The sequence below is a fragment of the Bufo gargarizans genome, chromosome 6 (genome assembly GCF_014858855.1).
Source record: "Bufo gargarizans isolate SCDJY-AF-19 chromosome 6, ASM1485885v1, whole genome shotgun sequence".
In the NCBI taxonomy this organism is placed as follows: Eukaryota; Metazoa; Chordata; class Amphibia; order Anura; family Bufonidae; genus Bufo; species Bufo gargarizans.
Genome location: NC_058085.1, coordinates 90,914,005 through 90,929,521, shown reverse-complemented (window position 1 = coordinate 90,929,521; position 15,517 = coordinate 90,914,005). Strand labels below are relative to the sequence as shown.

The 15,517-nt window shown below is 40.4% G+C and overlaps 1 protein-coding gene across 1 annotated transcript in view; it reads left to right on the top strand.

The window, feature by feature from the left end:
• Positions 1 to 566: 566 nt before the first annotated feature.
• Positions 567 to 15,517, top strand: part of RALY (RALY heterogeneous nuclear ribonucleoprotein) — a 204,216-nt gene continuing 189,265 nt past the window's right edge. Inside the window, 1 exon segment of the mRNA XM_044298986.1 lies at positions 567 to 695. The gene's annotated coding sequence lies outside the window, so the exon portion shown is untranslated.

The window sequence follows — 15,517 nt, the reverse complement described above, 5'->3', positions numbered from 1 at the left end:
TGGTGAAAAATAATACCTCAGGACAGGAATCCTAATGTACCAAGCAATTAGCGATTTTTCTTGTGTGTGAATGTATGCATTCATTTGTATTCTTCCATTAAGCACACAGGCGCACACATGCCCACAGACACACAAATGAACCCAAGTCTAACAGGCATACAAATAGTGTTATTTTGTCTTGATTAATCATGCACAGACAGCTCGCACAAGCAGATCCACCTCTCTCCCCCTCCTTTCTCATCTGAAGCTCAACATTATACAGCTCCAGCTATTTAATAAGGCATCAACTGGATTTGACCACAACTGCAGCAAAGAGCGGGGGGTTGGACAGATGAAAAGGGAAAACACGACTCCCATAGTTCTCATCATTCACTATCGTAGCCATAACATGAATTGTATATAACCTTTGCATTACATGGGCATTAATGCTGGCATAGACAGCCTTGATTACCAGTGGTTTGAAGTGCCCTGTATGCCCTGCCACCCCCCACATCAATACAATGGTTTGATCCAGTGGGTAGTATGCAGCCTCTAGTCCCTTGATGCTGTTACTTTGTATCCAGCCTGGTGCAGCAGCTGATACATTGTATCTGAGCATCTGCCCTTTTCTACACTCCTACCTCTCCTCCTGCCTTGCTCCTATTAACTCTCTTCTTCTTCTTGTGACCTTTTTACCTCTGACATTTTCTTGCCTGGTGAGTACTTTTTTGCCTTTTTTACATTCTTTTCTTTTTCTTTTTTTTTCTTTCTCAAAAAAAAGGGACAAAATCATCAACAATTTTGCTGTGCGCTGTAATGATTGTCACAACTTTTAGGCTCTGAAATTTTTCTTTATTCCTTCTAGAAAAAAAGGGATATTTTTTTTTATTTTAAACCCAGGTAATTTTGAGCTTCTTTTTTTTTATAACATTAATATTATTAAAATCTTCTCTGTTTATTTTTTTTTTCCTTTACTGCTGTCTTGTTTTCTTTTCTTTTTTTATTTTTTTTTTATTTTTCTTTTTTTTTTTCTTTTTTTTTCATTTACATTTTTAATCTTGTTTGAAAGAAAATAAATTTGATTTGTTTTGAGTTTTTGGAACAAGTATAAGTAAATGTATTTGTGTGGATACATGTGGCTTATCAATGTGACAATTTTTTATTTTTTTATTCTCTGCAACATCAAGTGATTTTTAACATTTTCTATCTGATATCAACCCAACATTAAGGATATTTAATGGACAGCTCTGGTGACACATAGGCCTTGCATTGCATTGCTGAACACTCAGTTTATGGCCTTTGCTCAAATACTAAGGGTTAAATCCAACCCATTACGGAGAAAGTGTTAATAATTGCATTTTAACCTGTTAAACCGTTGGAGAAAATTTGCAATAAATATGCATTAACCAGACAGCGCGGTTGTATGAATTTTTGCACAAATTGGAGATTTCAAGGAGCATTTTGAATTTTTTTGTGTTGTCAAATGTGGTGCAGTCTTTGGTGTTGCTGAGTTAGTAGATGGATTTTTATACTTTGAGAGATTTTATTCAGAAATATCCCAAAGTAATAAAATCCTAATGGGATAGAGGAAATACTGAGAAGAATTCTTCATTGTATAGGCACTCTGTAGAAATGCCTCTTATTGAATTATCACGACAATGCCTTCCCTTGTTAGTATCAGGATAAAAGCATCTATAGATCTCCATTCCTCTTACCTGAATGGAACAGCAGTCCAGATGCAATGTATGCCAAATGTGCTTCGCTCAAATAACGCGGATTTTGTTTTATTTGACCATGTTGACGAGCGTTTAGAGTGTTGTATGTATTTCTGTATCAGTAACAGGGACTCTGGTTGTCAGATATTGCTAGATCCATCTTAGTGAGGAGGTAATTAGATTTAGCTTGTTTTTTCTTTTTTTTTCTTTCTGTCTGAGCACCAATTAATAATATGGGCGTGATATGGGAGAAAAAAAGGAAAGACGGCAGAAATGAACAGGAGGAATTGAAAAGTTCACCTTGGCATGATGTATCTGTAATGTCCACAGAGTGATACAGACTGAATGCTGCGTGTGCCAATCACCCTTGTGAAGAACAACATCTACAGGGAACTTAAGATTTTACTGCAATTAAATTAAAAGAGAGTCAAAATGAAATACTTATTATGTTAAATGAAACATCTACCATGTGGCCTACTATATATAACTTATGCTGAGTTCAGGGCCCGGACCTAGGGGTGCTCATCCTGTGCTATCACCACTTGCCCTGATTAACATAGACATTTGAAGCACGCAACGTTAATACCACACTTGGGATTTGAACTTTTGGAAGGCACACCTTCCACTACTTGTGTTAGCTTATTGGTTGGGCAATATCATTTAGGCAGGTATCAGTCTTATTTGGGCACTGTATGGTATGGTCATTTATACGCTGTATGCTTGTATTATTTGGGTACTATAAGGAGGGAGAGCTTCACATGATAGTACTGCATAGGGCACTATCCCACCTAAAGCTAGCCCTGACTAGGGGTTGTCCAAGTTCAATGAAAACTCCTGGCAGCCCCTGTAAAGGTTCTAAGATAACAAAAGAAGCGATACTTACCCCTTTTCTCCACTGCAGCTTCCAATGCTACGCCCGGTCCTCCCCGCCACTGACCTCATCTTCCTGGTTGCAGCAGTGACGTTCCGTGCAAACAAGTCACGGTGCAGCCAATCGCTGGTCTCAGCAGTACATGGGATGTCACTGCTGCAGCCAGGAAAACAATCAGCGTTGGGGAGGACCAGAGCTCATCACTGAAAGTGGTAAGGGCAAAAAGGGGCACTTCTTTTGTTTTTTTAGCATATTTATTGAACTCAGACAACCCTTTTTAATACTTATTTATTCTTAATGCTGGATATTTATCATAATGAAATCTTTAATGTACTAACAGCTCCCTTTAAGGGTCAAGAACGAGGGCTAACAAATAGCAAACACCAGCTCACTGGTTTCCTTAGGAAAGTGAGTCTTACCAGTGTGTAGACCCCACCAGACCTGCGGCATTCACCCGAACAATGTAGTAAAATGATCCACCACTTGGTAAACTTGCAAATCTTCTCTTTATTTCAAATCATCTCGATAAAACAAACATCCATATAGCAATTGTATTGGCAGCCCCATGGGATGTAGCCTACATGTTTCAAATGCTTTCCGTGTCCTTACTCATGACTCATGGCCCATGGCTCATGAATAAGGACGTGGATAGTGTTTGCAAAAATGTAGGCTACTTCCTATGGGGCTGCCAATACAATTGAATGTTTGTTTTCTCAAGATGAATTGAAACGAAGAGAAGATTTGCAATTTTACCAAGTGCTGGATCGTTTTACTACATTGATCAAGGGCCCATGTATAAGTTAAGTCCCTTCGCTATAATAATTGCTACATGAACATGGTTGGCCCTATTGGTAGAAGGACATGAAAGTGTCTTAAGGACAGTCATTCTAGCATGTAAGAATGTTATCTTCATCACCACCCTCTGTGTTTTCCCTATTTCCCATAACCATAGTAGGGACTTTATGACTTGAAAATGTCAGCAGAGAATTGTGTAATTAATCACATAATGTGGGCACCAGGGAGTATCATTCCAGGGACTGAGCAGTTCTGTTTCCATCATTATAGAACCTTCTCCTGCTGGATATTGGGAACTGATATTACACCTGCTGCCTGTTCTAATAAGGGACTTGGAGCCAATTATATATCAGTACCTTACTTCTGACACTTAAGGGAATATGTGTATATAATTTATCATTGGATCTGTGAAATATATCATATTCCCAATCCTTTCTATTATACTGGCCAGGAGACCACAAGTATGGACATGGCGTAAAGAACAGATTTTGCCAAGGTAGCAGTATTTTTAGAATACAACCTCATTTTGATAGAAATACATTGGCCATATAGGAATTATTTATCACCCTATATATACAGATTGCACATTGGGTCCACAGTAGGGCTCATAATAAAAATAAATCCTGTACACATGCATACTGTAAGAAAATTTGAATAAGCCAAAATAATAATGTTGGAGCATGGGAGATATCCAAAATATATGGACCCATGTAACAGAGAGAAAATTAGAGATTAATGAATTCCTCAAAATTTGTTTGCGGTCTGATTCAGTTGAATCACCCATTTGATTCTATAAGGTGCAAATTAATTGCAGTTGCTCCCAAGCCCTGTAGACTGAAGGGACCTGTTGGGATGGCCTTACACGTTCAATAGCTGGCAGCTATCTCTCCTGACTCCCTCCATGCTCGCCCATAGACATTCGGCCGAATGTGTATGTCTATTTAATGGGGAGACGGGGAGAAATCCACTGCCCGGTGACTCTGGCGGCATCTTATCTCATGGGAGAACAAAAGGATTGGATGAAAAGAATTCACTTTGCCCAATCCTCCTCTTCACCAACATCAATTGTCGGGGGAGAGTCAGGAGCATCCCATACACATTAGACTGTCAGCCAAGCCCACTGTTCTTGGACCTGTTTGAGCTATGGTTTTACCTTAAAACATTTCTGGAGAAATGTTGGACGATTACTTACATGGTATTGTATCCCAGGGAGAGGGTAATTACATTTGTTAGTAGATAAACATTAGAGACCAAGGGACACATTTATTAAGAACGGCATTTTAGACTCTGGTCTTAATAAAGCCCATAACTGCGGTGGTTATGCCGAAGTTATGAAGAGCCGCAGGCGCCAGTTCTAAATGTAAGACAGTTTCCAAGTTGTCTTACATTTAGACCATTTTCTACACTTAAAACAGGCATAGAAAATTATTAATGAGACGGACCTGTTAGCCCGTCCCCTTCCGTGCCTCGCCCCCACACTTTAGACTTGGCATGAGTGGGGAGAAGTCACCATTTGTGCCTGAAATACACCTAATTTAGGTGTATTTCAGCTTAGGAAATTACCCCCCAAATGTTCTCAATAGGGTACACAGTTTACCCCAATGTCACAAAGGAAATGCATATACTGTAAGGCCAGACTGGGAGACACTAATACCATACAACATACCAAACAGGTGGCTACGTGGGACGAAGAAAAATAATGCCCCAAAGCCACCATTGTCATAATCCATGTTTCAAAATAATCCCCCTAATATGATCAAGAAACACATGGCTTTTTGGCTTTAGGGAACCCACTGAATTACATATGGGATGGAATAATTAAAATGTAATATTCCATATTGCTAAAAAATATACTGTTAAACTCTCTGGTGATATTGCTAGGAGATACCCACAAGGAAATTTATCATAAATTAGAATTGTTGTATAGTTTTTGCCTTTGTGCATGTAATTTGCTAGCTTCCTGTCACCTGACTAAGGCTACTTTCACACTAGTCATCCGGCAAGCAGTTTCGGCAAAACGGATGCCAACTGATGGTAAAAATGCCTGATCAGTCAAAAAAATGCATTGAAATGCCGTCCCCGTCTTTCCGGTGTCATCCAGCAAAACGGATCCGGCATTTATTTTTTTCACCTTTTTTTCGGTCTACGCATGCGCAGACCAGAAGGACGGATCCGGAATTCCGGTATTTTGAATGTCGGATCCTGCACTAATACATTCCTATGGGAAAAAATGCTGCATTCAGGCAAGTTTTTAGTTTTTTTCGCCGGAGATAAAACTGTAGCATGATGCGGTTTTATCTTTTGCCTGATCAGTCAAAATGACTGAACTGAAGACATCCTGATGCATGGGGATATACCTGATCAGTTCTTTTCCGGTATAGATTCCCTGTGACGGAACTCTATGCCGGAAAAGAATAAAGCTAGTGTGAAAGTACCCTAAAAGGAGGGTAAGAAGGGCTGGCTAAGACCCTTTAAAAAATCTTATATTTTAAAATACATTTAGTCAGAGGACAGGATGTAACCAATGTAGTAAGAGGTCTGTTATTCTTTTTTTTTTTATCCCTTTATTCTACAACTGTTTTGCCTAATGTGTATGTCATTTGCTATTTAATCATTTTTTGTAACCTTTCATAAGCACTGTACTATTGCATAAAAAGTATCGCTGACCTATGTTAACGTTTTAAATGCCATTGTGCTAGAAGTCAACCTTCCTGATGCTAGAGAGCACAGTGTGTACCAGTGTGTTAAACTGTTGGCATCGCATTGACTGTAACAATCCGCTTTGTACAAATGGTTTGTGTAGTATGGGCAGCAGAGTAACCCCTTCCAGTTGCATTCAAGTCACGTATGTAGTGCGTGGCACACGTGACAAGGCTCAAAGACCCCTCTGCCATAAGAAAACACAAGTATCATAAATGGTACAGATTTTGCATTTGTTCCCCCTTTCATTTTTCAAAGAAACGGACCTATGGGTTCCCCCTGTAATTTTCCAAATATCCTCCCATACATAATAGTGGAATCTGATTTATAACCAAACAAACAGAGTACAATAGTTTTGATAACACCTTCATACCAAATGACTGCCCGTTAAAAAGTGGTGTAGAATAAAAATAAAAAGAGGTGTAGAATAATAATCTCTGTTTAATCCTGTTGTAAATGACAGTTCCTATAATTAGTAGTTAATGAACGTCATGAAAAGTAAATCAAATCCCCAATGGGGACACGCTATTGTGATGCGATAGCACTTTACTGCCTACAACAGATGTCTGTCTTTGACATGTACATAATGGACAGGATGGCTGCCGAGTGTTTTCATATCATGGTTTCTTTTGAAGTGGAAGCACATATACACGTTAGAATAGTGCACCATGGTATATTAGCACTGGATTTCTACTAAATTAAACCCACATTTGAAGCATCATGTGTACCTGACCTGGTTATAGGACAGCATAATGAAGCGAAGATGGAAGAGTAATCCATTGCTGGGAATAAAACAGTGCAGAACTGAAAACTAGATGAAATATAGCTTCCCTGTGCTGCTTCGGTAAATACAAATTTTGATTGTTAGACAGGAAAGTTATTATTCAATATCTAGATCAAATAATCACTAGCAGACAGAAGAATAATGTGAAGATCCTGCATCCCAAAGCAAAATCAGTACCATATCCCCCCAATCATCAAGATTTATTTATGGGTCTTCTCTTATGTAGTAGAGTGGCTATTGTGCTCCATCAGGCACTAAGATTAGGAGGCAATTGTGGTAGCCAATGGGCTCCATCAGTCACCAAGACTTTGGTGCAAATGTGGTCTTCTAAATGAGCTGTAGAGCGGATTTTAGGCCCCTTCAAGTACTAGGACTTGGGTGCAAATGTGGTCCCCTAAATGAGCTTGACAGTGTACAATATTTTTTTTAAATAGTATACAAAAGGTGGCCAATCCCGGAATATAGAATAGCTTGCACATGACACTTCCATACCTGCAAGGATTAGCTTAGTTCCTACCTTGTAACCCATTGTTGGGCACCATTTATGCTTTTGGTCTGATTTTTGTTACAACTGTTGGACTCTTGGAAATTGAATTGTTTTGCAGACCTGTGGCATATGAAGTTCATCAACTAGGGAATATGTCTGTGAAGGTTCTCATTTATCCAGGTCATGGTGTATCAGTACAAATCAGTCAGAGCAACTGGATTTGTATTTTTTTCTTGAAGAAGTTTTACTAGTCACCTGACTGGCTTTCTCAATTAGAATAGCTTGAATGAAAATTCTCCCTCATTAAATACGGGTGACTCATGCTTCAGTCATAGACATAAGGCATTGATTGCATTTACATGACTGAAGCTATTCGGTGTGATTAATCTGCCTCAGGAAATGTTTTAGAGCTGCATTGTTAGTGGCAGACAATAGATCTTGCAAACCACCACCTCTTTTCAAGTTTTGCTTCTGCAATTTAAAGGAGTTTTCCGAAATATTTTCACTGATGACCTATCCTCCGTAGCACGGCGGCCTTCTCTTCGCTCACCAAGCACAGTGCCATCGATGTGATAGCAGCTGTGCTTGGTATCTCAGCCTACCCCCATTCACTTCACACCAGGGCTTTATGTTCATTCCCAATAGCTTCAGTCATGCATATACAGTCAACACCATACATAACTGAAGTGCAAGTCACCAGTTTTTAATGCAAGCGATTTCTCATGCAAGCCATTCTAACATCAAAAGCCAGTTGGATGACTAGCAAAATGTCTTCAAGAAAAAAATACCCAGTCAGTGTCTCTGACTTATTTCTACTGACAGGTCAGGGGAGTTACACCATGAGACACCTCCGTGTTTAACTTGTGATTGTTAAGTATATTTCTTGATATTCATGGAGTGTCAACATATTATCCAGCATTGCAGACAAAATATTTTTCACATTGCATTGTATTTAACCCAAACACACATGCACAAACATCCTCTTACATGTTCCCCTTCAGTCACCAGAACCTAAGTGCAAGTGTCACCTTTGTACCACCATTAGTTATACCCCTGGGTTAAACTGAAGCAAGCATATACACGCATAAGAAGAATCTCTATGGAACTCATGCAATAGGCTAAGTGTGTCACTGTCAACTTATTTTTGGTGAAAAAAAAAAAAATCATCTTCAGAAAAGGTCAATTTTATTTGCTAGAGTCTAACCTCATTCCTTTTATTGTGTACCATTAAAAGGAATTTTCCAAGTGATGCTTATCTTCATGGTAGGTCATCAATATCAATTGGGTGGTGGTATGACACCCAGAACCCCCAATGATCAGCTGTTTTGGGCAGCTACTGGCAGCAGAAACCAAGCAGTGGATGGGTGACTCCATCTACCATGTAGTTTCCAGTACTGGTGTTCTGCTTAGCTTCCATTCACCTGAACCTTGTGATTCTGGTTTCATCTACAGATTCTGGAAACAGCTGATAGGTGGAGGCGACAAGTGTTGGACCTCCAAGTGTCTGATACTGATGAGCTATAGTGAGAAAAGGCTATCAATATCTAAGTATCAGAAAACTCCTCAAAGAACCACTGATCTTCTAAAGTGAGTACACCAGGTACTCAGCCCATCTCCCATAACGTGTATATTAACATTCCTGCCATATGCTGTGCCAAAATACCCAGGGCATAAAGGGGCATATTTATAAATTTAATAATTACTTTTTGCAAATTTGCATAGACAATAAAAGTGCTCAGACTGAAGATCATATTATTGAAACTCCCACCACTTTTTCTGACATTTATAAGTTTTGCATATTGAAAAAGAACACCTCCTGCTAGGCCATGTTGTTGGACCTAGGTAGTAGGTACCATTCATTTACTACAGATTTCCCCTGTGCCCCTATGCCCCATTGAGGATTACAGCACAAGTTACGTCACAGCTCAGTAACCTCCAGTAAATACTGTACATCATTAGAGTTTACACTCAGCGGCTGTTGTTGTTGTCGCTGCAGTGTAATGTTGAATGTTGCACGTCTGTCACCATAATATAAAATGATCAAATTAAGCTGACAAACTAGCAATATGTGCATCTATACAGTTTTGAATATCTCAGAATAAATTTGCCTTTTCGTAAATTTGGGATGACGACAGAACCCCTCAAAGGAGAAAGACAGCTACAAACTCCGCTACGTTTCTTACCAGAGCCCTAAGTTTGGCATCATCCTAACCAGTCTTCTCTGGCAATTGGAGCTATTGCCTGTTAGATTGGGTGACAAAATGAATTTCAGGGATGTTCAAGTCAGGTGGGAAGGCAACTACAGTTCTACTACAAAGGAGATGGTTAAATTGAATGTCCGGTTTTTAACAATGTGACAGTTTTAGGTCATTCTGTGCCAATTAATTTCTAAAAATATCTTTGTAGAGGCAGGAGCTCCACTTTTCTGATACAGAGCTTCAAAATCCCTTAAAGGATAACTGTCACATTTAGACCCTAATTTCAATTTTCATATATGTAGTTACTAATAACATGATATTCCAGAATCAGTTACTATTAGACTGACTTACCCCATATTCAATAAGATTCAGCCCTTAGCAACCAGTCTGCATAAAACTGCAATTTCACTATTCAGTTAAGATGGCCGCCACTGCCCTCACCCTGAGGCTAATCCCGCCTGCCCTCACTACCCACAATGCATTGAGCTCCTCACATGCACTAGCCAGTAACAATAGCCCCCCAAAAGTGTCAGTAACCAGAGACCTCCCTCCTAAAGGGTTAATCTCCTGCAGCACAAAGGGGTCCTCTTATCACATGTTGCTTTACTTTATACACTGAGCAGATGGCAGATCTCCCTTCCCTGCTCTGCGCTGCTTCAGCTCTGCATTCTCCAGCTCTGCTGAGTGAGGGAGCGTCTGCCAAGCGCAGGGACAGGGAGAAGTGCACACAGCCCAGGCACTGTTATCAGCTGCTGGGGAGGACCTGGCTTTAATAATTTACACACAGTCTCTGGCTGTCTGTAATGTGACCTTGCACGCTGCGTGCTTCTGCGTCCTCCGTCCTTCAACAAATAGATGGACCATGCCTAGCAACCTTATTTTAAGCACAGGTAAAAGCAGGCAGTACAGGGAACAAAACTGTGGAAATAAGGGGTAATTGAATACACAGTGAAAAGTTGAAATAGGGCCACCAAGGAGATATTAATCACCACAATCCAATACTCCAAAAAAAAAATATATATACGACAGTTATCCTTTAATAGATACTAAAATTCTCACTTCCAGTAGCCACCACAAGGGGGAGTTCAGGGATTTACTGCCTACTAATTTAAAGACCCTGGGATTTTCCATTTTTGCATTTTAGTTTTTCACTCCCTGCCTTCCCAGAGCCATATTTTTTTTATTTTTTTTTTTACTTTCACAAAGACGTATAAGGGCTTGTAAAAATGGGGTAAAATTTGGGGGGAAAAACACAATGCCACTAAAGTTTCATGGATTTAATTTTTATAATGTTCCCTTTACAGTTTGGCTGTTCCCATCATTATCTGGGCCAGTAAAATTACAGTGATAACACGTGTGTTTTTTTTTTTGTTTTAAAACAGATTTTTGCTTTGCATCATCATATTCTTACCCCCATAATCTTTTTATATTTATATGTACAGAGTTGTGTGTGGGCTCATTTTCTGCAGGGCGATCTGCAGTTTTCAGTGCTACCACGGTGGCCATTTAAAAAAAAAATTCTGTTATGGCGTTTACAGTATTTTTTATTGTTTTTTATTATGGGGAAAGGGGGGTGATTAGAATTTTTAGACATTTTTTCTTTATATTTTTTACTTTTTCTTACACATATTTTGAATCCCCTTAAGGGACTTTAACAAACGCAGACATTGGCCTTGATTGTCTGCTGTGTGAAACAGCAGAAACCTGGTGGCTATGGCACCCGCTGCTCTTTTCAGCAGGTGCCATCTTTAAAGACACAATTTCCACTGTACATGTACAGCTGAGGTCGGGAGAGGTTAATAACCTTTCCTTACGATAGGTCATTATTTTCTGATCGGTGGCCGTTCAATTCCTGGCAAGCCCAACGACCATTAGTTTGAAGCGGCAGCTGCACTCAGGTGAGTGCCACAACCTCTTTATAGACTTGTGACGTCACATTCATCAGTCACTGGCCTGTCTGCAGCTCTGCACCATTGAAGTAAATGGGCCTGGGCTGCAATACCAAGCACAGCCACTATAGTGACTATACAATGCACTGTGCTGTGCTTGGTGAGCTGTGAGGAAGCTGCAGCACTCTCTGGAGAGAAGTGGCCTCCTCAAACAGCTGATCTGTGGTGGTGCTGGGAGTCAGTCTCCTACCGATCAGATATTGATGAGTAATTATGAGGATAGATAATCAATATTGAACTCCTGGAAAAGCTCTTTAATGTACAAACAGTATGCTGCTAGCTCCTAATGTCTCCTTAGTGGTGGCTTCAAGCGGCAATTTATCTAATTTAATTCTATGTCTATAAGAAGGATTTGGACTCTGTCTCAGAAAAATAGATCTATGAGCACTGTAAAGATATTAGTATCTGTATGGACATTTACTATAACCATTATCATGACACTGTCACACAACTAAGGTTACTTTCACACTGGCGTTTTGGATTTCCGTTTGTGAGATCCGTTCAGTTTTGCCCTAATGCATTCTGAATGGAAAAGGACCCGCTCAGAATGCATCAGTTTGCCTCTGTACCGTCTCCATTCCGCTTTGGTGTCCGTCTGACAAAACTGTGGCAAACGGATTTGTCCTGACACACAATGTAAGTCAATGTAAGGCTATTGACTTTCAATGGTGTTCAAGACGGATCCATTTAAGCTATGTTAAAGATAATACAAACGGATCCGTTCTGAACGGATGCATGCGGTTGTTTTAGCTGAACTGATCCGTCTCCGCAGATCCATGACGGATCCGCACCAAATGCGAGTGTGAAAGTAGCCTAAAGTTCTCAAATCTGGCTGTCTCACTGCATGAAATTACAATGACTCCCCATAGCCCTTGTCCATATGTCAGGGCATGTGAACCATGGATACATGGCTGGCTGAATTGTCCTCCAGCCATCTTAGTAGCTGAACTAGCAGAGATCACTGCATTGACTCTTAGATTAGAGAGGATTTCAATGATGAGATGACTCCTTTAATGAGCACTGGTTTTCATTACTGGATTCATGTCTATTATGGCCATGGACAAAAGGCAGTAGATTAATGTTGGCGGAACCAGTGGGACTGGTTGACCAACTTATGGGTATGAAAGTGTTCAAACTCTCCCCGGTTGCAGATATCAAGAGGAAGAAGGGTTGAGCATGTTGGGTTTCAAAGAAGATAATATGATGCCAGTCAATAGCTATCTGTATTGTATGCAGGGGTGGACTAATTATTTGTACAGCCCAACATGGTCACTATTCACAGGGTGGGGGTGGGGGGCATTACCACTAACTAAAAATGTGCATCAAGTTTCCCTTGGCTCAAAATTACTTGTAGATTCTGATATATTAGATAAAGGATACACTAGGTAGCCATAGTAAGGGCCAAGAAGCACTATGATGAATAAACAGTAAGGGGTCCACTTACTATTTTTACACAGGGATCATCTACTGTCTATGTCCGCCTCAGAGTGTATAGACAGCCTACTGTATACATTTAGCACGTTGTCAGTCAAACCCACCATTCGACACTCTAATGTGTGTATGGGGAGCTCCTAACTCTCCCCTGGCAGATGATGTTAGGAGAGAGTAGGATGGGCTGAAATTAATTTTCTTCACTTGATTCTTTTCTTATTCTAAATAATAAGCTGCCACCAGAGGTGTCCGGCAGTGGCTCTCTCCTTACTGAACACTCATACACGTTCGCCAGACCCAAAAGGGCATGTGTATGTCAGGAGAGATAGCTGTTGGCCGAATGATCAACATTTATTGAATGTATATGGTCAGCTTAGCACTCAGCGATAAAGCTGACCACAGACATTAGACAGAAGTTGGTTGATGGTTGAACAGTCGAACAAACATCTAGTGAACGTTTCACAGACACGTCTATGCACACTTTCATATGGCCTGTTACAGTATTTCAAACTGCCCATACATGTTGATGTCTCCGTGTGCTCCTTTGTCTCGTTCTCACAACCGAAAACGACCGCCAGAAGTACAATCGGGAAATCCCTGGTGTAGTGTGCATCGATGTGTGCGCAATTCCTCCAAAATAACATCACAGAGACGTTCTCAAGTAGGTTCCAATAATGTGCCTGCCTCCCAGCGGCTAGGCGTGGTTTATTTATACCAGAAGATGGGAGGCGGTCTTACAATCATGACCAATGAGGAGACAGGTTATGGTATGAAGTGATTGGCTGGAAGGCGGTCTTACAATCATGACCAATGAGGAGACAGGTTATGGTATGAAGTGATTGGCTGGCGAACATGTAAATGATCGCGCAAACTTATGTTCGCGCGTTCACACACATATTCGCGCCCTTTCCATTGCCACGCTTATCCTCGTGGATGAAGAAACCCCCGCTCGACGGTCCCCATCCCTCCTCCCTCAGCCGGCGCTATGACACTGGTATCCTGCAGTAATACCAGGCCGGGCACAAATCAGCTACAGGTCGGGACGACCGGACCATCGTGTGAAAGTCTGTGCGCAGATGCGAACGCGAATGCGAACGAATCTGCGCATCTCCATAGGATAGATGGCGACCATACGGCGAACAATAATTTTTCCACAACAATGTTCAATGAAACCAAGTGATGGACGAAAGATCTTGCGTCCAACTAAAAGACAAAAATATTAAATGCGGCTGACTTCTTTTCAATCCATAAGGGTCTATCATCTGTCAACGATGGATGGTTGTTAAATTTCCAACTAATGTTCATTTTGGTTGAAATTGTCCATTTTGAACAACTTTAGACTAATGTGTATGGCCACCTTAAGTCTATCAGACACTTATGAAGTAAGGCAACTCTATATTCTTACAAGATTTTATAAGAATGCAAGTCTCTCACTGCTTTCCCATTAAAGATGGATATAATTTCTGGGCATCTTCATGGGCTGCAGTCTTTCCAAGAATTCTTTTGCTGATCCCTTCTGTCTGTAGGTTACAAATTCTAAGATATAAAAAAGCCTGGCATTTTATATAGAACAGTCTCCACTTAATAGGTTGTCACTCCTTATATTCCCTGCATTCATTTTGGATGTCCCTGGCTTTGTTCTGTGCTGTCAGTTCCATCTTGATGAAGCTTAGAATGTCAGAAGCAGCCAGCATATTACAGATGACAGTGATTAGATACTTAGTGCTTGGAAGGAGTATTGACAAGGACTGGGTCACTTAGGCCTCTGTGACCTTGAGTTTGTTTGCTGATCCTCAGTGTAACAGATCTTCTTAACCTTTGGTCTTATGTGATTGCCAAATAAACCATGAAGTCAAGAAGAAAAAGAACTAAAGGAGGTATTACACTGCCCGATCTTCATTAATGTCTATGTAAAATAGGTATGTGGCCGAGTGAGTGCACCCTGGGCCATAGAGATAGTACTTCAGGGCAGAATGCAGTCACAGGACAGCCAATTGGCCAACATAGTCATAAATATACATTGGTTGTATATAACCTTGTGCTGTAATTTCATCAGGAGCATTGTGAGTAAAATTGCTTAAAAAGTATTCACAATACTAATCTTTTCAGCATCAACTACTGATACATCTCATCTTGGACCATCACTTACAAAGGGGCAAAAAAATCTTTCTTATTCTTGAATCACAAAGTTTGGCATTTCCAAGGAATCTGGTAAGAAGTATGAAGCCTTTCAATGGCGGATTGGGAACTTAATGTGGCCCTGGAAAAAAAAAGTGACCCCAAGTTGTAGACGAGTTTGAACAGAAGGTGGAGAAACACAACTAGGCAGGACAACAGAAGTAGGTAACATAGTACATAAGGCCGAAAAAAGACATTTGTCCATCCAGTTCGGCCTGTCATCCTGCAAGTTGATCCAGAGGAAGGCAAAAAAAACCTGTGAGGTAGAAGCCAATTTTCCTCACTTTAGGGGAATAAAAAATTCTTTCCCGACTCCAATCAGGCAATCAGAATAATTCCCTGGATCAATGATTCCTTTCTAGTAGCTATAGCCTGTAATATTATTACACTCCAGAAATACATCCAGGCCCCTCTTGAATTCCTTTATTGT